Source organism: Lissotriton vulgaris, chromosome 11, assembly GCF_964263255.1.
Source record: "Lissotriton vulgaris chromosome 11, aLisVul1.2, whole genome shotgun sequence".
NCBI classification, from domain to species: domain Eukaryota; kingdom Metazoa; phylum Chordata; class Amphibia; order Caudata; family Salamandridae; genus Lissotriton; species Lissotriton vulgaris.
Window position 1 is genome coordinate 826,434,130 of NC_141699.1, and position 24,344 is coordinate 826,458,473.

Here is a 24,344-nt window from a genome sequence, read left to right on the forward strand (position 1 = left end):
TAGGGTTTCGAGGCATAGGAGGACCCCCTTGTCAGCACTAGGAGGTCCCATCGGACCAGAAACAAGTGGCTGGAGAATGCACTGAGGTGGGATGGAAGGAGGACATGGAGAATACCCCCTTTTAAGGTCTGCAACAACTCTGACCATAATTTTGCACAAAAGACCCACATGAGATCTGCACTTGTCTGCCCAAGGACCGGATTGCTGAAAGCTGTGAGGCTTCTGCTGAAGAAACACCAATGTTTCAAGAATCTGTGCCTGTCAAGCGAGGAAAAGGGGAGAACCCCAGAGGACATGAGATGGTGCAAGGAGGATAGTCCTACCCCAAGGAGTGTCATCGATGGGCTGGAGGCAACTAGGAGGGCGGCAAAGAAACCTGAGCTCTGAAGAACCTGAAGGTAAGTAAACAAGCCCCAGAGGCACACTCACTGAGTCTGCTAAGTGCGGCCATTGAAATCTTTGACACTTGAAGGACGGCCTAAATTTAAGGAGCCACACGTGTCCAAGCAAAAGGACACCGAAAAGGAAAAACCTTCTGAAATCCTCCTCAACACCCGTAGGTGTCAGAAAAAGGTAGAAGCAAAAGGAGCACAAGCCTAAGAGCCACAGACTCAATAGAGGAAGGCACTGTTGCCCACCAATGCTGAACAGAATGGGCTCCAAGTCGAGTAGAAGAAACAATGGATTAAAGCCAAAGTGGCAGCACTCTTGCAAAGGAAGAAGGACTTTGACGCATCCCTTAAGGAGGTTTAAATCCTACAGAAGCTGTGGAAGCCGAAGGAGGGAGAATGTCTGCAAGAAATCACTATTTCTACCTTCACCTCACCCCAACTCCTCCTGACGCATGAACCACATGAGTAAGAACAAGAAAAGGTCTTCGACTATGAAGATGAAGACACACTACCCGTGAGGAGCAAGAACAGCAGGATCTCACCACTGAATCCCCAGAGGAAGGTATAAACAACTATCTGCCAAGACTCGCTACCAGTGCAATGAGCCAATCAAGAGAGCAGCTGACAGCTGTTGGATTGAATTGGATGTGGAGGAGGGTTCCTTCTTTCTCCTAGAGAAACAAATGCCATTCCAGAAGGTGACCCTCTACCTACCAATGCTACCAAGCATTCTCAACCAATAAAAGGCCTTTCTGGAACCCGGGACAGTGAAGGCTGTTACTCCGTACATCAAGCAGTGCACACACTTTTTTCAGGACCCCATTCATATAAATGGCACTGTGCCAGCTGATTCTATCATAGCAGCAACAACAATGCACCAACATCAGGTGGCCCACCACCACAAAGAATGAGCACTAAGCTTGCCCTAGTGAGCAGGAAGATTAACAGAGGCCGCAACTAAATGGATGATTACCAACTCCAACACCTTCCTCAACCACTATGGGCATGAACAATGGGATGAGATGGAAGCTCCCATGCCGCAGCTCCCGGAAGAGTACAAAGAGGGTAGAAGAGTTAATGCAAGAGGGCACAAACAACACCAAATCATGTCTAAACTCTGCATTTGACACTCCCAACACATCAAGCAGACAAATATGCACGGGAAAACACGAAGGCACGTATAATTGTGAGCCTCATTGTTGAAGACCGAGATACAGGCCTCGTGCATCAAGATGCTTTTACTGGGGACTCTTCGGGCAAGTAGTGAACAGAGACTGTAGCAGGTTAAAAAGGACAAGGAATCGTCAATAGGTGACTTACAATTCCAGAAATTCTTAAAACTGAACATGTTTACCAGAAGACCCTCAGATAGAAGAGGCTACCATTACATAGCCGTCCCAAACGACGACAGGGGTTTGGGCAATAAACAGATAACCACCCACACAGCCCATCAACAATGGCAGTAGCCGGCACGACAGCCCTTTCACGGAAGAAGGAGGAGAGGTCCACCCAGAAGAAGGGAAGTCAGTCAAGAAAGTTACTCACAGGCGACAACCCCAAGACTAAAAACCTGTGGAGGGAGAGAATAGGGGTATTACTCCAGGAGTGGAGGTCAGTCTCCTCCGACAAGTGGATACTGAATTTAATAAAATGTCTGCTGAATAGAACTCAACAAAAGACCACCTCCTGTACCACTTATGAGTAGACAGCTGTGAGAGGAGCAACTAAAACAGCTGCGCCAAGAGGTGCAAAAACTCAGCAAAAAGTGAGCCATAGAGTACCTCAGTGGGAGACCAGAAGAGGCATCTGCTTTGCATAATTTTAGTACCAAAACAGGACCTAACCCTAATAACAATTCTGGACCTCCGATACAAGTTTATAAAGACACAACTCTTAGATGACACCATGGCAGGTAGTAATACCGCGACTAAAGGAATGAAAACTTAATGGCCACGATTGACCTACATATACCATTGAATCAAGGACTCTGGCAGTACTGCAGATTTATCATAAGCAAGGTACACTAGCATTCAGAGTGTGGCTGTTCGGCATGAAAACCACACCAAGGGTGTTGACGAAATGCCTGGCAGCAGTAGCTTGCTGTCCGCCTCAGAAGCCAGGGCATACACATCAATCCATACCTGGACAACTGGTAAGCAAAGGCAAACTCAAGACTCAAGTGCCATCAGGACATAGTCTTCCGCACCCAGCACTAGCTGGGTTTCACCATAAATATGGAAAGCTGTCCCACAACCAGAACAGGAGTAGGTGTTTCTAGCCCTAACCAGTGCCCTAGAGAGGGAAAGCAGTAGTGCAGAGCAAACTCGCCTTTACCTGTTGTGTCAGTCTCTGGTAGTGAGGACTAAAATGAATTTAATTGGTATGATGGCCTCAGAAGCATCCAGCACAAGGTGGGAGGCACACATGAACTACCTGAGGATCAGATGTCTCTCGAGCCCCACACAGGTGACAGCACACATAAATCTCCTCGAACTAAAGACCGTGTTCCTAACCTTGATAGTCTTCTGAGCACACAAGAAGAGGAAAACTGTGTTGATACAGATGGACTGCCCAAAAGCTTTGTGCCTTCCCAAACACGTAGGGACAAGAGCTTTCCAACTATTATAGCTAGCACAAGACCTATGGAAATAAGAAATTCAAAGCTCTACAACCCTGGTAGCAAGAACACCTCTCACGCATACATAGCAGTGAAGCAGACAAACTAAGCATCCCACAGGTGGGATCTAAAGCAGGAATTACTGGATGACATTTTCAGCAAGTGAAGCATACCAAGCATAGACCTCTTCATAAGTCAAAAGAATACAAAATGTCAAGACTGCACCGAGATACCTGCACCACCATTTCAAGGGGAATGCCCTGTCGATAGACTGGTAAGGGACATTTGGTTACGCTTTTCCACTGATTCCCCTGATCCCAAGACTGCTAGACAAGCTCAGTAAAATTGACATTTCTCTCATCCTCCTCGCCCCACAATGTGCCTGACAGACCTGTTACTCAGTACTTGTAGAGATATTGCATTGAGAAAACTCTCCTTAAAAACACTGAAGATCTGCTGTTAGTTCAGGGGTGCCTAAAGGGTCCCCAGAAGCGGCCACACTTCACCTAGTAGCCTGGTACCTAGAATTCAGCCATCTCCAGATCCCTTACATGACAATGGAAATCCTCAGAGGTAAACTAAACACACGAAAGTGCTACACTGCAAAATGGAACACATACATGCACTGGCTCCAAGGATCGCTGAAGGTTAGAAACCAGAATGGAGTACAACACCATACTAATGCACCTCACCTACCTAATGGGTAACAGATTCATCTACGAGTAACTTAAGATTCACCTATCTACTGTCTTGGCTTATGCCAGAGGACTCGCAATTAATAGTTTCTTCAATGTACCAGTGGTGAAGAGAGCTCCGACACTAACCACCTGAAGTGCATCCTGCTCAACACCCGCTCGGTCCACAGACACGCATTTGAACGCTGGAACCTACTCGACACCACATCGCCGGACGTTGCCTTTCTTACAGAAACCTGGATGAACGCCTCATCAAAGCCCGACATCGCCATAGCCATCCCGGACGGCTACAAGATCATCCGAAAGGACCGCATCAACCAAACAGGAGGAGGCATCGCCATCGTCCATAAGAACACATCCGCATCACGACCAGTTCCGACGATAACCTCGCATCTGCCGAACACCTTCACTTCCAGGTCCACACCGACCCCAAGACCACACTCAGAGGCACCCTCATCTACAGGCCACCAGGACCCCGCACACAATTCAGCGAAGACATCACTGACTTCATCAGCCCACACGCCCTCCCCTCCGAGGACTACATTCTACTGGGTGACCTCAACTTCCACCTGGAAAAGAACGACAGCAACACCACCACCCTTCTAGACAACCTTGCCAATCTTGGACTCAAACAACTCGTTGACACCCCCACTCACTATGCCGGGCACACGCTCGACCCAATCTTCACCTCCAGCAAGCGCATCTCCTTCAATCACACCATAGCTCTCCACTGGACGGACCACAGCTGCGTTCACTTCAACTACAATAAGACCACGACCCACAACCACCCTCAACCAATTCCCCGCAGAAACTGGAACAAAATTACCACCGACCAGCTCCTCACATCACTTCACTAAAACCCTCCTGCCAAATCATCAGACCCAAACCAAGCAGCCACCAACCTCACACAATGGATCACCCACAGCGCTGACGAATTAGCACCCTTGAAAAACCATCAAATCAAGCAAGGTAGCAAAAAAGCACCCTGGTTCAATGATGACCTTAAGAAATCCAAGAAGATCTGTCGCACCCTCGAGAAAGCCTGGCGAAAAAACCCAACCACTGACAACCTGACCACCTTCAAGAACGCCACCCGCAAACACCACCAACTGATCCGATACACCAAGAAATCATCACTCAAGGATGGACTCGACAACAACGCCCACAACAGCAAGGAACTATTCAAAATCGTCAAAGAGTTTACCAACCCCACCGCCGGCACCAACGGCATCACTCCCTCCCAAAACCTCTGCGACTCTCTAGCCTCGTTCTTCCACAACAAAATCGCTGACATACATAACAGCTTTGGAGACCAGTCCACCCCAACCTCCTCCGAACTAAAACCCCCCTCCAACAACCTTTGCACCTGGCACCCAATAACCACTGAAGACACCATCCGCCTGATGAACTCCATCCACTCAGGATCGCCAACCGACCCTTGTCCCCACCACATTTTCAACAAAGCAGACTCCATTATCCAACCCCATCTCCGAGACGTCATCAACTGCTCCCTCAACTCCGCTACCTTCCCGGAAAGATGGAAACATGCCGAACTCAGCGCCCTCCTGAAGAAACCCACAGCAGACCCCACTGAACTTAAGAACTACCGCCCTATTTCGCTCCTCCCATTCCCTGCCAAAGTCATTGAGAAAGCCGTCAACGGTCAGCTTGCCACCTTCTTCGAATCCAACAAATCCCTCGACCCTTCACAGTCCGGCTTCCGAGCCAAACACAGCACCGAGACCGCCCTCATCGCAGCAACAGACGACATTCGAACTCTACTGGACAACGGAGAAACAGCTGCCCTCATCCTACTTGACCTCTCCGCAGCCTTCGACACAGTCTGTCATAGCACCCTTATACAACGCCTTAACAACGTCGGAATACAAGGAAAAGCATTGGACTGGATCATCTCGTTCCTCCCCGGAAGAACCCAGAGAGTCCGCCTCAACCCTTTCAGATCAGAGGCCACCGAAGTCATCTGCGGTGTACCACAAGGATAATCACTCAGTCCAACCCTCTTCAACGTATACATGAGTCCCCTCGCATCCATAGCACGCCAACACAACCTCAACATCCTCTCCTACGCAGACACCCAGCTGATCCTCTCCCTCACCAAAGACCCAAACACCGCCAAAACCAACCTACACGAAGGGATGAAAGAAGTAGCCGAGTGGATGAAGAACAGCCGCTTAAAACTGAACTCAGACAAAACGGAAGTCCTCATCTTAGGATCATCCCCCTCCGCCTGGGACGACTCATGGTGGCCACCGGCCCTGGGAAACGCACCCATACCAACGGACCACGCACGTAACCTGGGCTTCATCCTGGACTCCACCCTCTCGATAACCAGACAAGTCAACACCGTCTCATCATCATGCTTCAACATTCTACGTATGCTCAAAAAAATCTTCCGCTGGATCCCCACCGAAACAAGAAAGACGATCAACCATGCACTGGTCACAAGCCGACTGGACTAGGGAAACACCCTTTACGCCGGAACGACAGCCAAACTACAGAAAAAACTCCAACGCATCCAGAAAGCCTCAGCCAGACTCATCCTAGACATCCCCCGCCATGCTCACATTTCCGGTCACCTAAAAGACCTCCACTGGCTCCCCGTCAACAAGAGAATAACGTTCCGTCTCCTCACCCACGCACACAAAGCCCTCTACAACCTAGGACCCGAATGCCTCAACACCCGCCTGTCCTTTTACACCCCCACCCGCCAACTACGATCGTCCAATCAAGCCCTCGCCGCTATTCCACGCATCCAAAGAGCCACCATGGGGGGGAAGATCCTTCTTATACTTAGCGGCCAAGACCTGGAATTCTCTCCCCTCCGACCTCCGCCTTACACAGAACCACCTCTCCTTCAGAAAACAACTAAAAACTTGGATATTTGATAAGTAAAGCACCCCCCCTCCCTCAAGCGCCTTGAGACCCTCTGGGTGAGTAGTGCGCTATACAAATTTTTGAACTTGAACTCTCTAGTTCGAGGTATGTGGGCTGCTGAATTCATATCTGTGCATAGATCGCCGCCTTGTGTTGGGTCCAGATGATTGCACATTGTTCTGGAAGAGTCTTCGAAGTATCACAAGATAGGTGACTCCTCCCCTGGACTACAGTGCGCATGGGCATCCCCTCCATCCTCAGATTGTTTTTTTCCGCCATTGGGTTCGGATGTTACTATCTTAGCTCAAGTTAGGAAAACTTTCTACAAAGCCAAAAGGCTTTCGACAGCGCGGGTATAGTTTTGTTCGGTGCCGATAACTTTGCTTCAAAAGGACATCGAGGAATCAGACGTTTTTTTTCCCACACTCGACCCGATCTTCGATCTACGATGTAAAAAAGCCCATTCAAGAGGTGTCCAATTTGCAATGCCAAATACCCGCACATCGATGTCCACCTGGTGTGCAACAAGTGCCTGTCCCTGGATCACAACGAAGCCAACTGTATGGCCTGTGCCCGGTTCAGGTCGAAGAAAACTCTTCGGATTTGACGCGCGGCTCGATTAGAGTCGCAGAGATCAGCGCCTTATCCAGAAAACATCTTTGGGACCGAAGACGAAGAGGTCATTGATCTGGATGATCGGGAAGAACACTCGGATCCTGTTTCGGAGCATGACTCAGAGTATGACGCCGAAGAGGAAGAGATATTGGAAGAAGAAGAAAACGTCGTCGATGAGGTAGGAGACGACGCAGAGGCCCTTGGGGCCGTAGAGGATAGCTCAGGCGAGGAGCTAGGCCCAACCGTTGATACAGGGGCCGACGAAGCACTCGATAAGGCTCAGGTCGAGGGATTGCCACAAGGACTTACCCAAGATCTATCGAATTGTTCTGCAGCCCCGCATAAAGGCCCGGCTATGAACATATATAAAGAGCCATCAGAATCGAAAATGCTATCGGTCGATCCAAAGAAATCGAAACCGAAAGCATCACTACCAAAAACGAAATCAAAAGTGCAGCTGTCTTGGTCGGTTCCAGGGCCTCAAGCCCCTCCGAGCCGAGGAAACAGAAGATTGCCATCGATACTGAGAAGTTTAAAAAGGTCATCGAGCCGAAGGTTGGGGCACCGAAGACCAAGGTCAAGGCTGTCGAACCGACAAAGTCGGCGCCGAAGAGAGTCGACACAGACAAGAGGCTCAAACCAAGAGAGCGGGTCGATCCTAAGGCCTAAGACCAAGACAAAGACTGGCTCCGAGGACCCTGTCGAGTCGACACAGCCGACCCCATTCGTATCCAAACCGGTGTCGGAGTCCCTCCAACGCATCAAAGAAAAGGCTACAACGGTCGGACCGAAGAAGGCCCCAACCCCGAAGTTGGTCGGAAACATTCAGACCGCATCGACACCAATCAAATTCGGGTTGCCACCGATGGTGCGACCGAAGATGTTCGAACCGAAAAAGGGTATTGGAGCCATTAAAGGAGTGTCGATGGTAGTGGGGGCTACAGAGGAGCCTGAAGAACAGGAGTCGAGGCAGTTCATCGACTTGGACACCGGTAGACTATCCATGTATAAGAGGAAAATAATACCAGAAACACCCATGGAGTCGTATAAGATTCCATTAAAGAAGAAGAGGGATTCAACCACATCACCAGTTCTTGTGGAACCTCTGCAATCCTTTGGTCCGGAACCTCAGTCTTTTTCACCCACATACACAGATGTGGATGCAGGGGATGACGATAATGAGGATGACACTTATCATGTGGACACTGATCCCGACGATCAGACCCAACCATGGGCAGACCCAGCTGACCCAAGGAATCCACAGAATGCCCCTGACACACATACATACAATGTAAAAACGTCTCCTACTGAGGACACTACTGCCTTTAACACCCTTATTGAGAGAGCGGCGGGTAACCATGATGTGCAACTACATGCTGACCCTGTTGAGGAAGATTTTCTGGTCGACACCTTCTCCACTTCGGAAAGAACCGTCAAGACTCTGCCCATGCTAAAAGGGGTCCTTAAGCATGCTGGTGACATTTTTAAGGAGACCACCAGAGCAAGGGTATTAAACCCTAGAATTGAAAAGAAATATAGACCGGCACCTGTGGACCCTACTTATATAAGAGGACAGTTGCCATTGAACTCATTAGTTGTTTCTAATGCACGTAAGAGAGCAAACTCCCAGTCTACAGGTGATGCTCCCCCTCCTGACAAGGAGTCGAAAGAACTGGAAACTTCGGGAAAAAGGGTGGCAGCGCAGGCAGCTAACATCTGGCGCATTGCCAACACTCTTCGCCAGATATGACAGGGCCCATTATGATACCCTTGAGACACTGTTGCAACACCTACCAGATCAGTACAAGGAGGGAGTAGAGCTGCTAATCCAAGAAGGAAAGCTTATAACCAATGCTTCCATCAAGTGCGAGCTAGACGCAGCTTACACTGCAGCCAGGGCCATTAACACTAGCGTCATGTTAAGAAGACATGCCTGGTTAAGAATCTCGGGATTCAAATCAGAAATACAAACTACTATCCTCAATCAGCCAGTTAACCCGGACTACTTATTTAGACCTGAGGTTGACACCACCCTTGAAAAGATTAAAAAAGACACTGAGACTGCAAAGTCACAGCAGTTTCGGGGTGGCTCTTTTCGTCGCTCCAACACTAGAGGACCTTCATGAGGCCAAAACACACAGCAGACACAGTATAATAAAGGAGGTACACAAACCACCAACAAACACAACAGGGGTGGATATCGTGGAAACTACATCAAGGGCAGAGGAAGAGGAAACAACAACTCCAGATCCTCAGCCAATAACAAACAGTGACGCCCTGTCACTGCCCCACGACCATATAACACCTGTCGGGGGAGTCTGCAACAGTTCCTGCCGGTCTGGAAATCCATCACCACAGACAGGTGGGTGAGAGACATTGTCCAGTACGGGTACTGTCTAGAACTGACATCCACTCCACCCAACATACCACCAAGACACCGTCCTATGTCCGCAGAGCACTTACACTTATTGCAGCAGGAGGTCGTCAACATGCTGCAAAAAGGAGCCATAGAGCTCGTGCCTGTAGAAGACCAAGGCTTAGGGGTGTACTCTCTGTATTTCTTAATACTCAAAAAGGACGGGTCTCTCAGACCCATACTGGACCTAAGGCCTCTAAACAGATGCATTCTGTCAGAACATTTTCATATGCTCACCTTACAGCAGGTTCTACCGTTACTCAGTCAGGGAGACTTCCTCGCAACGCTAGATCTAAAAGATGCGTATTTCCATATACCCATACACCCATCACACAGAAAGTATCTCAGGTTCACTATTCAAGATCAACATTATCAGTTCAAAGTCCTCCCTTTCGGAGTAACGACTGCACCCAGGGTGTTCACAAAGTGCCTGGCGGCAGTAAAAAGAGAAAACTTTATTTACAAACAGATGCCATTTACTTCAGAGGAATGAACCGAGAAGAATGAGTGGCACCGATACCCGGTCGGCCGTGCTTGACAGGCTTGTAAGTGATCGAAAATTCACCAAGGTAATGGCCAATCATCTCAGGCTTGATCTCCACCTGGTTGAAGGTCTTCCCGTTGTACACGCCCACCATGCTGCCCACCATCTCCGGGAGGATGATCATGTCGCGCAGGTGAGTCTTCACCACCTCTGGCTTCTCCATGGGCGGAGCCTCTTTCTTGGCTTTGCGGAGGCGCTTCAGGAGGGAGTGCTGCTTGCGGCGCAGGCCCCGGTTCAGCCGCCGGCGCTGGCGGGCGCAGTACAGCTGCATGATCTGCTCATAGGACATGTCCAGCAGCTGGTCCAGGTCCACTCCCCGGTAGGTGAACTTCCTGAAGGTTCGCTTCTTCTTCTGCTCGACTTCCGCCCTGCCTGGCGGCAGTAGCAGCATTCCTAAGGAGACAGCACATACATGTCTCCCCTTATCTGGATGACTGGCTTATTCAAGCAAAGACGGCCCAACAGTGTGCCAGCCACATGTCCCACACCATTCATCTTCTTCACAATCTGGGATTCTCGCTGAATTATCCAAAGTCACATCTTCAGCCCGCCCACGTGCGACAGTACCTGGGCGCGACAATAGGAACTCTGGCAGCCAAAGCTCAACCAAATTCAGTGAGGATAAACAGCATGCAATTGCTGATACAAAAATTCAGACCCCAACACTCGCTTCCAGCAAGAGTGTTCATGCAGTTGATCGGTATGATGGCCTCCTGCATCTTCATAGTCCCGCACTCGAGACTACATATGCGCCCGCTTCAGGAGTGCTTGGCACGTCGGTGGAATCAGGCTCAAGGACAATGGAAAGACCTAGTGTTGGTGAGGGGTCGGGCGTACAACTCTCTGCATTGGTGGAACCCACAAAACCTTTGCAAGGGCCCACCGTTCCAGGAGCCTGTGCCACAGATTATACTGACGACTGACGCATCTCTCCAGGGATGGGGAGCTCATGTACTCCACTACACAGTGCAGGCACTATGGACAACACAGCATAAGAAGATGCACATCAACCTTCTGGAATTGATGGCAATCTTCATGGCAATGAAAGCTTTCAAAGTACATCTGTGCAACAAGGTCGTGTTAATCCGGACGGACAACATGACTGCCATGTACTACATATAGAAGCAGGGAGGAACACACTCTCCACAGATGTCTCATCTGGCTCAGAGCATGTGGAAGTGGGCCATTCAAAGGAACATCTTCCTCATAGCGGAACACCTCCCGGGCAAGGACAACCAGATGGCGGATCTGCTCAGCAGACACAGCCACCAGATGCACGAATGAGAGATACATCCATCAGTACTCCAACCGTACTTCCAGCAGTGGGGTCATCCAGAGATAGACCTATTCGCCACAAGGGAAAACGCAAAATGCCAAAGCTTCGCTGCCAGGTTCCCACATCCGCAGTCACAGGGCAATGCGATATGGATGAACTGGTCAAGCAGATTTGCGTACTCTTTTCCCCCAGCACCTCTAATACTGCTGGTGGCACGCAAGCTGAAGCAACACTCGATGACACTCATCCTGGTTGCTCCGACGTGGGCACGCCAGCCATGGTACACCACGCTAGTAGAACTTTCTGTGGTACCGCATCAAAGACTGCAGCTAACACCCAGACTTTTAACGCAGAGCCATGGCGAAATTCAGCACCCAGATCCGCAACAGCTCAACCCGGCGATCTGGCTCCTGAAGTCTTAGAATTTGGCTACCTCAACTTGCCACCAGAATGTATGAATATCATCAAGGAGGCAAGAAGACCCACAACCAGAGCATGTTATGCGGCTAAATGGAAAAGGTTTGTCATATATTGTAACAATAATGACATTAACCCACTGGATGCATCAATTCAAAACATTATCTGTTATTTGTTGCACTTATACAGATGTAATCTAGCGTACAGTTCCATTCGTATACATTTATCCTCAATAGCAGCTTATCTTCAGAACAGGCAGCACCTCTCACTATTCAGAGTGCCTGCCATTAAAGCTTTTCTGGAGGGACTTAAAAGAGTGATCCCTCCCAGACACCCACCTTCACCAGTCTGGAACCTGAATGTGGTCCTCACCAGACTGATGGGACCATCTTTTGAACCTCTACACTCTTGTGAGATTCAATTTCTGACCTGGAAAGTTGCTTTCCTAGTAGCCATTACCTCACTGAGAAGTTAGTGAACTCCAGGCACTAACCATTCAAGAGCCATTCATACAGGTCCATGCAAATAGGGTTGTACTACGCACCAACCCTACATTCATGCCTAAGGTGATTTCGCAGTTCCACATGAACCAAACCATAGAACTGCCAGTTTTCTATCCTAATCCGGAAAATGTCGTAGAGAGATCTCTACACACATTAGATGTCAAGAGGGCTCTTATGTACTATATAGACACAACACAGGATTTCAGGAAAACAAAACAACTGCTTGTTCCCTTTTCCCCACAGCACAAAGGCAACCCCATTTCCAAAGCAGGAATAGCCAGATGGGTCGTTAAGTGTATACAGATTTGCTATGCAAAGGCTAAACGCACACTAACCATTCCTCCAAGAGCACACTCCACACGTAAGTTAGGAGCGTCCATGGCTATCCTGGGGAATATTCCTTTAGAAGAGATATGTAGAGCAGCCACATGGTCCACTATACATACATTTACTAAACACTACTGCGTAGATGTACATTCAAGACAGCAGGCAGATGTAGGACAGGCTATTCTCAAAACTCTTTTTCCGACTGCTGCAGCTGGCACGGGCAGCCGCCGCTAACAGGAGGGACTGCTATGTAATCTATGCACAGATATGAATTCAGCAGCCCACATGCCTCGAACCGAATATGCTACTTACCAGTATGCATCTGTTCTTGGCATGTACCGCTGCTGACATTCATATCGCCCACCCTCCTCCCCGGCGCCTGTAGCAGCTGTAGCATTCAGAATTACTATGTAGCATGGACATCACTCACTGTATTACACTCCATCTCTGCCACAATGGCGAAAAACAACCTGAGGATAGAGGGGATGCCCATGCGCACTGTAGTCCAGGGGAGGAGTCACCTATCTCGTGATACTTCGAAGACTCTTCCAGGACAACAATGTGCAATCATGCGGACCCAACACTAGGCGGCGATCTATGCACAGATATGAATGTCAGCAGCCCTACATGCCAAGAACAGATGCATACTGGTAGAAAAGACCGATTATTCATCAGACCCATGAGTAGTAGAATACTTCATGCGGAATGGATCGGTGGGAAAACACATACCCCCTAGTGTTAATGTTTATAACGAAAAGAAGCTCCTTTGAAAATACTGTTCTCAGAAACATAAAAGAGAAATCCTTCTCCTGGTCTTTTTTAAATCGACATATATCCAATGTCATTAGAAATGGGTTCCATCACCCATTCCGAAGTTAACAAAGTAACAGGTAAACAAACGGCAATATGTAGCTTCCTACTACTATCTTCCCTTGTATGAGTTCAGCACATATATCCCTTGGCATTCATTAACAAATGTACCTTAACACCAGCCTCCAAATCCGCCCAGCTACTGTGGGACTTCGTAACGGTAGCGCGTGGCGAAACCACAGCGCTCCGCTCACAAGGCAAACAAAAATGTGACCCGTCGTGTAAATAGAAACAGAACCAAACAACGGGGTAATATTAAAGGAAAGTTCAGAACAGGTCTGAAAGCGTTCAACTCATGCTTCTGACGACTGGGATTCCTCTGCACACTCCCCAGGAAGCGAGCAAGCAGCCAGTTCCCCAGCCGACCGTAGAATACGAAAAGTGCAAACCCGGAAGCAAGGGGCCAAGAGGAAAGGCCCTGGGCAAGCATAATGCTCTGAAAACCGAGCCGAATTGGTCCGTAACCAAGGAACCTTCCGAACAAGACAGAACAAACAGCAAGGTTCGAGGCATGTGGGCTGCTGAATTCATATCTTGTGCATAGATCGCCGCCTAGTGTTGGGTCCGGATGATCGCACATTGTTGTCCTGGAAGAGTCTTCGAAGTATCACGAGATAGGTGGCTCCTCCCCTGGACTACAGTGGCATGGGCATCGACTCCATCCTCAGATTGTTTTTTTCCGCCATTGGGTTCGGATGTATATTGGTTCACTCTGTCTGAATCGATAAACTTTCTTAAGGCCAAAAGGTCTTTAGTCTTATTCGTCGGTATTGTCTAGCGTTCGGTGCCTACTCGTTCCGGTTCGGTCGGAGCCGGAGTCTACAGAGCCGCGTGCTCTCGACGCGGAAGGCCCAATCGAAGACGCTATCGACTGATCATCATGGACCGTAGTCCGTTCAAGAGATGTCCCGTGTGCAACTCCAAGTATCCCCACATCGACGTCCACCCGGTGTGCAACAAGTGTCTGTCGCCGGATCATGATGAAGCCAGTTGCATGGCTTGTTCCCGTTTCAGGTCCAAGAAGACGCTTAAGCATCGATGTGCTGCGCGCCAGGAGGCCCAGCAGACTGCACTGGCGCCTGTGGACATCTTCGATGTCGGGGATGATGGAGGTGACCGGGAAGTTGAAGAAACCTTGTCGAATACCGCGTCGGAGGTAGACTACGACGCTGAAATGTTTGAGGCCGAAGAAGTCGTCCAAGAGGTAGGAGACGATGAAGGGGCCTTTGGGGCCATGGAAGATAGCTCGAGTGAAGAGCTACCTCAAACAGATATTGGGGCCGTACCGCTTCAACAGGCTCAGGTCGAGGGATCGCCAGTAGGCCTTACCCAAAACCTTGCAATGGGTTCTACGGCCCCGCCTTCGGGCTCGGCTACGGACATTACTATTGAGCCGCGCCCTGAGATCTAAACCGAAAGCAAAACCAGCGGTCTCGACACAGGCGAAAGCACCGGTACCCTCCACGAAACCGAAAGTGCAAGTTACCTTGGTCGGATCCAAGCACTCTGAGCCGTCGGCGTCGACGAAGCACAAGGCTGTGGTCGAGCCGAAGACACAAGTCAAGGGCGTTGAGACTAAGTCTGCCACGCCGAAGACAAAAGTCAAGGTGGTCAAGTAAATCGGCGCCGAAGAAGGTCGACGCCAATAAGGGGCTCGGTGATCCGAAGGCTCTCGAGACTCCGCGCCAACAAGATAAGGCCAAGAGCGGTGCAACCCACGAGTCCACGTCTAGTGGTGCCTCGAAGGATCCCGGCGACTCGGTGCAGCCGTCTGCCGCTTTCACCAAGAAGGTGACCGACTCCCTACAGCGCATCAGGGAGAAGGACTCGACAGTCAGCCCTAAAGATGCTCCGCCCTCGAAGCCGGTTGAGAAGCCTCAGAAGGGGTCGACGCCCATCCATTTCACGTTGCCGCCGGAGGTGGCGCCGAAGGCTTTCTCCCCGAAGTTGGGAACGGGTGTCCCAGAGACGGTGCGCTCGGTGCCGAAGTCGACCACAGGGGTTCCAACCCAGAAGCATCGACAATCTTCGTTGGAGGAACAACGTGAACACTTTATTGATCCTGAAACGGGCAAGCTTTCCCTGCATAAACGGAAAATTGCCCCGGAAAGGCCTATGGAGTCCTACAAGATTCCTTTGAAGAAGAAGGATTCCACTTCGACTCCTGTTCTTGTGGAACCACTCTCTCCACATGCCCATAATGCCTCGCCCACTTACTCTGACGTGGAAGCTGGTGAGGGTGATGATGAGGATGAGTACAGCTATCCTGTCTAAACAGACCCTGATGATGTCAATGAGCCCTGGGCAGCTGGGGCTGACCCAGGTGACCCTCACTCTGCCCTGGACACTCAACTCTACGGGGTGAAAACGTCACCCACTGAGGATTATGCGGCTTTTCATGCCCTCATTGAACGGGCGGCTAAGAACCATGACGTCCAGCTCCATGCTGACCCCATTGAGGAGGACTTTCTCTTTGACACCTTTTCCGTCTCGGAGAGGACTGTGAAGACTTTCCCTATGTTAAAAGGTGTCTTAAAGCATGCTGGGGACATTTTTAAGGAGCCTACCAGAGCCAGGGTGATAAACCCTAGGATAGAGAAGAACTATAAGCCAGCACCTACTGACCCTACTTACATCAAGGGACAGCTCCCTCTAGACTCTCTTGTTGTTTCTAATGCCCGGAAGAGGGCTAATTCTCAAACAACGGGTGATGCTCCTCCCCCAGATAAAGAATCAAAGGTGTTTGAGGCATCAGGGAAAAGGGTGGCAGCTCAAGCGGCCAATATCTGGCGCATTACCAATACACAGGCACTTCTAGCGAGGTATGACAGGGCACACTATGACACACTAGAGACCCTGTTGCAGCACCTGCCAGACGAATACAAAGAGGCAGCGGAGATGCTCATCCAAGAGGGGAAGCTAATATCCAATGCTTCTATTAAATGTGCACTGGCCGCGGCTGACACCGCGGCCAGAGCTGTCAACACTAGCGTCATGCTCAGACGACATGCCTGGCTTTGAATCTCGGGATTTAAGCCAGAGATACAGACCACCATTCTTAATCAAACAGTTAACCCTGATCGTCTGTTCGGCCCAGAGGTGGACACCACCTTAGAAAAGATAAAGAAGGACACTGACACTGCTAAGTCCATGGGGGCCTTGCAGTCCCAGCAATTCAGGGGTGGTTCTTTTCGTCGCTCAAGCAATAGAGGTGTTTCCAGAGGCCAAAGCTCACAAACCACGCAGTATTATAAGGGCAGCACACAATCCACCTACACCAAACAGAATCGTGGTGGATATCGTGGGAACAGCGCCAAGGGCAGAGGCAGAGGAAACAACAACTCCAGATCCTCTGCCAACAACAACAAACAGTGATGCCTTGTCACTGCCCCCCAGACCACGCAACACCGGTAGGGGGGAGACTTCATCAGTTCCTGCCAGTCTGGAAGTCCATCACCACAGACAGGTGGGTCACAAAACTTGTCCAGTACGGTTATTGTCTGAAGTCAACATCCACTCCACCCAACATACCCCCAAGACACCGTCCTATGTCTGCCGAGCATTTGCACTTATTGCAGAAGGAGGTACTAGTCATGCTGCAAAAAGGGGCAATCGAGCTTGTGCCTGTGGAAGAAAGAGGCACAGGAGTTTACTCACTGTACTTCTTGATTCCAAAAAAGGACGGGTCCCTCAGACCCATACTCGACCTCAGACCCCTCAATCAGTACATTTTATCGGAGCACTTTCATATGTTGACCCTGCAGCAGGTACTCCCGTTGCTCAGTCAAGGGGATTTCCTCGCAACTTTAGACCTAAAGGATGCGTATTTTCACATTATCCAGTATTTGGGTGTCTTTCATAGATTCACATGCCTGAATCATTCCCCGTCGCCGAGACGGGAGCCTCCGGTACATAAAAAAGTAATGTCCTATAGACATACATAGAGAAAATAGGCCTAAGGGCTTCCCCTTAGCAGCCTTTCTTCGTCCTTATGTAAAAAGGACCAAACTCTCATCGTTAGCCAATCGGCTCCGACCTCCCTCTAGAACCTTCCTGGGAGGAGCCTCAGTCCCTCAGATTTTCTACCGCACGTTGTGCTAGGGAGTCTCCAGCCTGAGCTCTCCTCAGGTTTCCTTCGAAATCATCTAACTTTCTTTGAAAGTGCTTCTTCGATCTCAAATCTTCAATAGTCTGCTTCACTGCACTGTTCTTACAGTGCGTGTTCCCTTCACTGCCTTATTCCATGTCGGAATCGCAGAAAAAGGCCTCTTCCATGTCGGAATCGCAGAAGAAAGCCCTTTTCAAGGCCTGCTCCTCATGTGGAAAGAAACGGATCCATGTGGATGATGAGCACGATCTGTGGTTGTATTGCCTGTACCCTGACCACGTCTCTGACAAATGCAGGGTGTGTAGAGCCTTCCCTAAAAAGACTGTGAAGGATAGAGAAGCTCGCCTTCTCGCATGGCTCGACAGGCTTAAGGACAGAGACACTCTGGAATCTTCAGAAGGCAGTGTTTCCATGTCCTCGAAAGTCTCTAAAAAGAGGCCCAGGGTACATTCCCCTGGCCATACAGACACTCCTCCTAAGAAGGCACACAAGAAGTCTTCAGAGGCGAGATCTACGACATCTTGAGTGTCTGGTCGAGACGATCAAACTTTCAAAAAGCCTGCTACGTCTACTCCTAGACATGCCCAGAGGACTACCTCGGTCACGACCACCGTGTCGACAACGTCAGCGTTGTCGCCCTCAGCGGCGGCAACCACGACTACATCCTTGTCCTCAGGTAGACCTGTTTCCTCTATCATTCAGCTGAAATCATCGTCGAAGACGAAGACCTCGTCGACGACGGAGTCCCCGCCGACGACGTTAGCGTTGACGAGCCCATAGTCGTCAAAATCGCTACCGAAGAACCCACCGTCGACAAAGAAGACGTCGACAGGAGGCTTGAACACTAAGCCGTCGACGAAGGAGTCGACGCCGAAGACGCAGGTCTCAACGGCAGTGTCGACGAAGGCTCCGACACCGGGTTTGCAGTCGACGTGTGCATCGACGACGACATCATCGACGTCGATATCGTCGCCCGCGGCAAAGGTGCCGTCGACTACCCCGTCCTCGGTCAGGTCATCGTTGACGACAGAAGCTCCGACCACGGGCGAATCGTCGACGGAGACAGCGCTGTCGGCGCCATGGAAGAAATCCAAGCTAGTCGAGGTGTCGGCCCTCTCGTTAACACCGTCAACGGCTCCCTCCACCTTGGCAGGATGGCAGTCCACGTCTGGCAAAACTACCAGGGTGCAGATTACCCCGGAATCAACGTCTCCGAGCAGAGTGGAAAAGCAGCCACCTCAGGACATCTTGCAAAGTGAGGAGTCTGAAGCGGAAGACCAGCCAGGTCCCGCTACCTCTCTCTCGGACCTTAACGTCAAATGCCAAAGTACTGATGAAGAGCAGGAGGAGTTCACTTATCAGGAGCACTCCGTCCACGCTAGTGTCCGCACGAAGGTCACCCCAATGATATGCCTGCCGGCGACCCTTGTCAATGACCTGCGGTACCTTTTGCAAGATTACAAACAACGCTTCCCGGATGCGGACAGTGGGATTCAGACACCTGTCACACGTGCCCCGGCGTCCGCCCCGACTCACCCTTCCGCCCAAAGCAGCCGCGAACAGGCCCGGCCTCAGGTGGTGAGACCCCGTGACAAGGTACAACCTCAGGCGGAGGAATCCTCAGAAGAGGAGGAGGAGGAAGAAGAATTAGAGGAAGGTGAGGTCCAAGACGTCCACTCGGACCAGCATGACGAAGATGAATATGTGGCGTCCTCCCCCGCTTCGTCGTCTCCGGCTTCGCCGCACCCGCGCCAAGCGGACTCGGTGCCGGCGGACATTGGCGGCTTCCACAAACTGGTGGACAGGGCGGCTAAGAGGTTTCACATGGTCGTGGAATCGACTGAAACGGAATGCTTCTTGCATGACTTCAAAAAACACAGCCAAAAGTCTGCTAAATCTATTCCGATTATTGAATTTCTATGGGACCAGGGCAAGAAATTGATGCTAACGCCCGCTTCTGTGCCCGCGGTGGTGCCACGCCTGGACAAGAAATATAAAGCCCCACTTACGGCGGCGGCTTGCCTAAACGGCCACCCTAAACCGGATTCCGTGGTGACTCAGGCGGCACAGAAACACTCCTGCAACCCATCCTCCCCGCTGTCCGCGCCTCCTGACAAGGAAGGCAGGAAACTGGACACGATTGGAAAGAGGTTCACGACTACGTCAGCCATGACAATCAAGGTGGCAAACTCCATCGCCCTGCTGGGGCGCTACAATCGCCAACTATGGGAGGACATTGCCCCTTACGTACAAGAACTGCCCGACGCGGTCCAGAGCGAGGTCAAGGCTCTCCTTGTGGAAGGTCAGAATTCCGCTGCAGAAATAATAGACTGTGCTATAGATGCAGCCATGACTGGGTTCCGTCAGCTCGCTGGGGCTGCGGTTCTCCGCCGTCAGGGCTGGCTAAGAGCTACGTCTTTCTAGGAGGTTCAATCGAAGGTGCTGGACATGCCCTTCGACGGCCAGCATCTGTTTGGTGAAAAAATCGATGAGGCACTGCAGGCAATAAAGAAGGATACCGATACCGCCAGGGCACTGGGCACCCTGCAGTCACGACACCAGTCCTTTCGGGGAGGCCGCTCCAGAGGTCAGTCCTCCTATAGGGGTTCCTACCAGAACAGGTCCTCTTACTCGTACAATAACAGAAATCGGTTCCAGCACAAGCAGCAGCAGGGTAGACAATCTTCCTATGGCAGATCTACCTTCAGAGGCAAAAATACCAAGAAGGGCGCTGGCGGACGCCAGTGACCGATTACTCCAGCCAGTCCCACCACCGTCTCCATCCTTTCAAATTGGAGGAAAACTAACCCATTTCCTCACCAATTGGCACCAAATTACCACGGACAAGTGGGTCCTGCAAATGATACGATTTGGACATTCTCTCGAATTCACAAACATCCCCCCCAATACGCCTCCCCTGAGACGGACGCACAAGCACCTACGCCTCCTTCTCCAGGAACTGTCCGTCATGCTACGCAAAGGAGCGATCGAAAGGGTTCCAGCATCCTTGAAGGGAACGGGATTTTACTCCCACTTCTTCCTGGTGCGACAGAAGGAAGACAAGTGGAGACCCATCTTGGACCTCTGGGCGCTCAACACCTTCCTACGGAGCCAATCATTCAGGATGGTGACAATCCAGGAAATCCTGGGCGCGCTGGAAAAGGGAGATTTCATGACTTCCCTGGACCTCCAGGACGCCTACTACCAAATCCCCATCCTCAAGCGTCACAGAAAGTTCCTGAGGTTCGAGGTAGCAGGCAGCCATTATCAGTTCAAGGTCCTACCATTCGGCCTCAGATCCGCGCCCCGGATCTTCACGAAGTGCCTTGCACCGGTGGCGGCTTTTCTACGTCAGCTGGGTCACCAGGTCTTCCCCTACCTCGACGACTGGCTGGTAAAGGCACCCTCACCCGAAGGCGCAGCCGAGTCCTCCAACGCCTGCACCACTCTTTTTCAGAAGCTGGGATTGACCCTCAATCTCAAAAAATCATGCACTACTCCGACGAGACAGATTACCTTCCTCGGGCTACCTTGGACACGGAGTGCGCAAGGGCCTTCCCCTCAAAGGAAAGGACGGACAAGATACTGTCCCTGGCCACGGCTGTGGCAGCAAAGACACACCTCAAAGTCCGGACTTACACCTCCTTACTCGGAATGATGTCTTCTGGATACTGCTCATCCCTCACTGCAGGCTCAGGATGCGCCCCTTGCAGGAAGCTCTCACGAGACAATGGACTCAAAGTACTGGCTCGTTCGACGACACGGTACGGATAACGCCAGGCATTTCCAAAGGTTTGCAATGGCGGAGACGTCGAAAGAATCTTACGACTGGCTTGCCGTTTCTCCTCCCGCCGACCCCTCTGGTAATCACGACGGACGCCTCCCTGGAGGGCTGGGGCGCGGTTCTCCAGGACCTTCAGATCAGCGGCAAATGGGAGGATCAGGAGAAACTGCTCCATATAAATCTTTTGGAGCTGAGGGCGGTATATCTTGCTCTACAGGCCTTCCTGCCACGCATCCAGAATTCCCCGGTGCTCGTCAAAACAGACAACACCACGACGATGCACTATCTGAACAAACAAGGGGGAACGCGGTCGCTCTCTCTCACGCGAATCGCAGAAAATCTGGAACTGGTTGGTGCTGCACGGAATCTCGCTCAAGGCGGACTATGTTCCCGGGAAGGACAATACCATCGCGGACGCCCTCAGCCGGCAGAAATCCCTCTCCCACGAGTGGGAACTAAACGACGACACTCTGACTCACATCTTCTCTCAGTGGGGTGTCCCCAAAATCGACCTGTTCGCAACCAAGGGGAACGCCAAATGCCCAAGCTACGCAAGCTGGCATCCCCAACAAGGGTCACTGGGAAATGCTTTTTCCATCGGCTGGTTCAGCGTGTTTGCGTACGCTTTTCCTCCGTTTCCGATGATCCCAAGACTTCTCCGGAAGATGAAAGCGGAGCCTTGCACCCTGATCCTGATTGCTCCGTTCTGGCCGAGACAACACTGGTTCTCGGATCTGCTTCGCCTCTCCATCAGACCTCCGATTCACCTGAAGAGACACCAGAACCTCTTGACGATGTCGAATGGACAGGTACAGCACCCGAGCCTCCGCTCGCTCAAGTTATCGGCCTGGCTCCTGAGCACAGAGAGTTCGTCGACCTAGATATCCCGCAGGACTGCAGGGAGGTTCTGGCAAAAGCGAGGGCAGGTAGTACGAACAAAACCTACTCGCTCAAGTGGAAAAGGTTCTGCATTTGGTGTTCGGACCAGGGCCTGCGGCCACTTGACGTCACCCCTGAACAGATATTGCCGTACCTCCTGCAATTGGCGCAGTCAGGACTAGCACATGCATCCATTAAAGTTCACCTGGCAGCTATCTCTAGGTTCACCAGAACTTTCTCAGGACCTTCTCTGTGGTCAAGTAGGCTGGTCAAACAATTCCTGAAGGGGCTCTATAGGTCCTTTCCGAGGCCTAGGAAAGTCCCTCCAACCTGGCAACTGAATCTGGTACTCAACCAGCTCATGAGACATCCGTTTGAACCCATTCATCGCGCATCCATCAAACACCTCTCTTGGAAAACGGCGCTCTTGCTCGCCCTAACATCGGCCAGGAGAGTGGGCGAGCTACAAGCCTTGTCCATTCAGGAACCATATATGCAATTCAGACAGGACAAGGTGGTGCTCAGACCGAACCCTAAATTTATACCAAAGGTGCCTTCGGACTTTCATCTCAATGAACCGATTGTCCTTAGGTCCTTCTTTGCGAACCCTTCCACGGCGGCGGAACGGGCACTGCATTCTTTGGATCTCAAACGATGCCTAAAGTTCTACTTGGATAAAACCAAGTATCTCAGAAAGACTACACAATTGTTCGTGGCGTACAGCAGCCCAAGAATGGGCCTGCCTCTTACGAAACAGAGCATCTCCAGATGGATCTCCTCGGCGATTGCGTTCTGCCACGACCAGGCCGGACGGCCTTTGACTGATCGTGTTACTGCTCATTCCACCAGGGCGATGTCCACATCAGCGGCGCTATTCGCTGGAGTGCCAATCTTGGACATATGCCGGACGGCGACCTGGAAGTCTCCGCACACTTTCTCCAGGCACTACTGCCTGGATATCGAGCTTCAGAAGGATGCAGCAGTGGGCCAGGCGGTGCTGCGCCATCTCTTCCAGTGAGGTGAGCCTTTCTACATCCCACCATCCAGGTATGCACATTCATTATGATTGTATGTTTCTGCTTCTGCTGTTTTTACCATGTCGTTGATGATTGTATATTGTCTGACATGACTGCAGAACTACTTGCTTTGCAAATGTGCATATATAATTGCTAGCTACTCTGATTCAGGCATGTGAATCTATGAAAGACACCCAAATACTGGATAAGAAATGCGTTACTTACCTGTAACAGCAGTTATCCAGTATTGGTGTCTTTCATAGATTCACATGCAACCCTCCCGCCGCCCATGGAAGGACTCACATCCCTCTCTAACACTGTTACGCCAACCTAGCTGGGTGCGTACGAAAATCTGAGGGACTGAGGCTCCTCCCAGGAAGGTTCTAGAGGGAGGTCGGAGACGATTGGCTAACGATGAGAGTTTGGTCCTTTTTACATAAGGACGAAGAAAGACTGCTAAGGGGAAGCCCTTAGGCCTATTTTCTCTATGTATGTCTATAGGACATTACTTTTTTATGTACCGGAGGCTCCCGTCTCGGCGACGGGGAATGATTCAGGCATGTGAATCTATGAAAGACACCAATACTGGATAACTGCTGTTACAGGTAAGTAACGCATTTCTTCCGCTGCACCAGTCACACAGAAAATACCTCCGTTTCACCATCCAAAACCAACATTACCAGTTCAAGGTTTTGCCTTTCGGAGTCACCACGGCACCCAGGGTGTTTACAAAGTGCCTGGCGACAGAGGCAGCGCACCTGAGGAGACAAAACATTCACGTCTACCCTTATCTGGACGACTTGCTCATTCAGGCAAAGTCAGCCCAGCAGTGTGCCGCCCACATGTCCCACACCATTCACCTCCTTCACGATCTGGGATTCTCACTGAATTAGCCGAAGTCCCACCTGCAACCCGCCCACATACGGCAGTATCTGGGGACGACGATAAACACTCTGGCAGCCACAGCACAGCCAAATTCAGTGAGGGTCA

General features: G+C 50.8%; 1 protein-coding gene and 1 pseudogene across 3 annotated transcripts in view; one reads left to right on the plus strand and one right to left on the minus strand.

Annotated features, from left to right (window-relative positions):
• Positions 1-24,344, plus strand: part of RYK (receptor like tyrosine kinase) — a 906,407-nt gene that overhangs the window by 534,439 nt on the left and 347,624 nt on the right. The window lies entirely within an intron of this gene.
• On the minus strand, positions 10,077-10,565 carry LOC147683544 (small ribosomal subunit protein uS19 pseudogene; annotated as a pseudogene). Its single transcript, XR_015300987.1, has one exon. The product of XR_015300987.1 is annotated as a small ribosomal subunit protein uS19 pseudogene (transcript).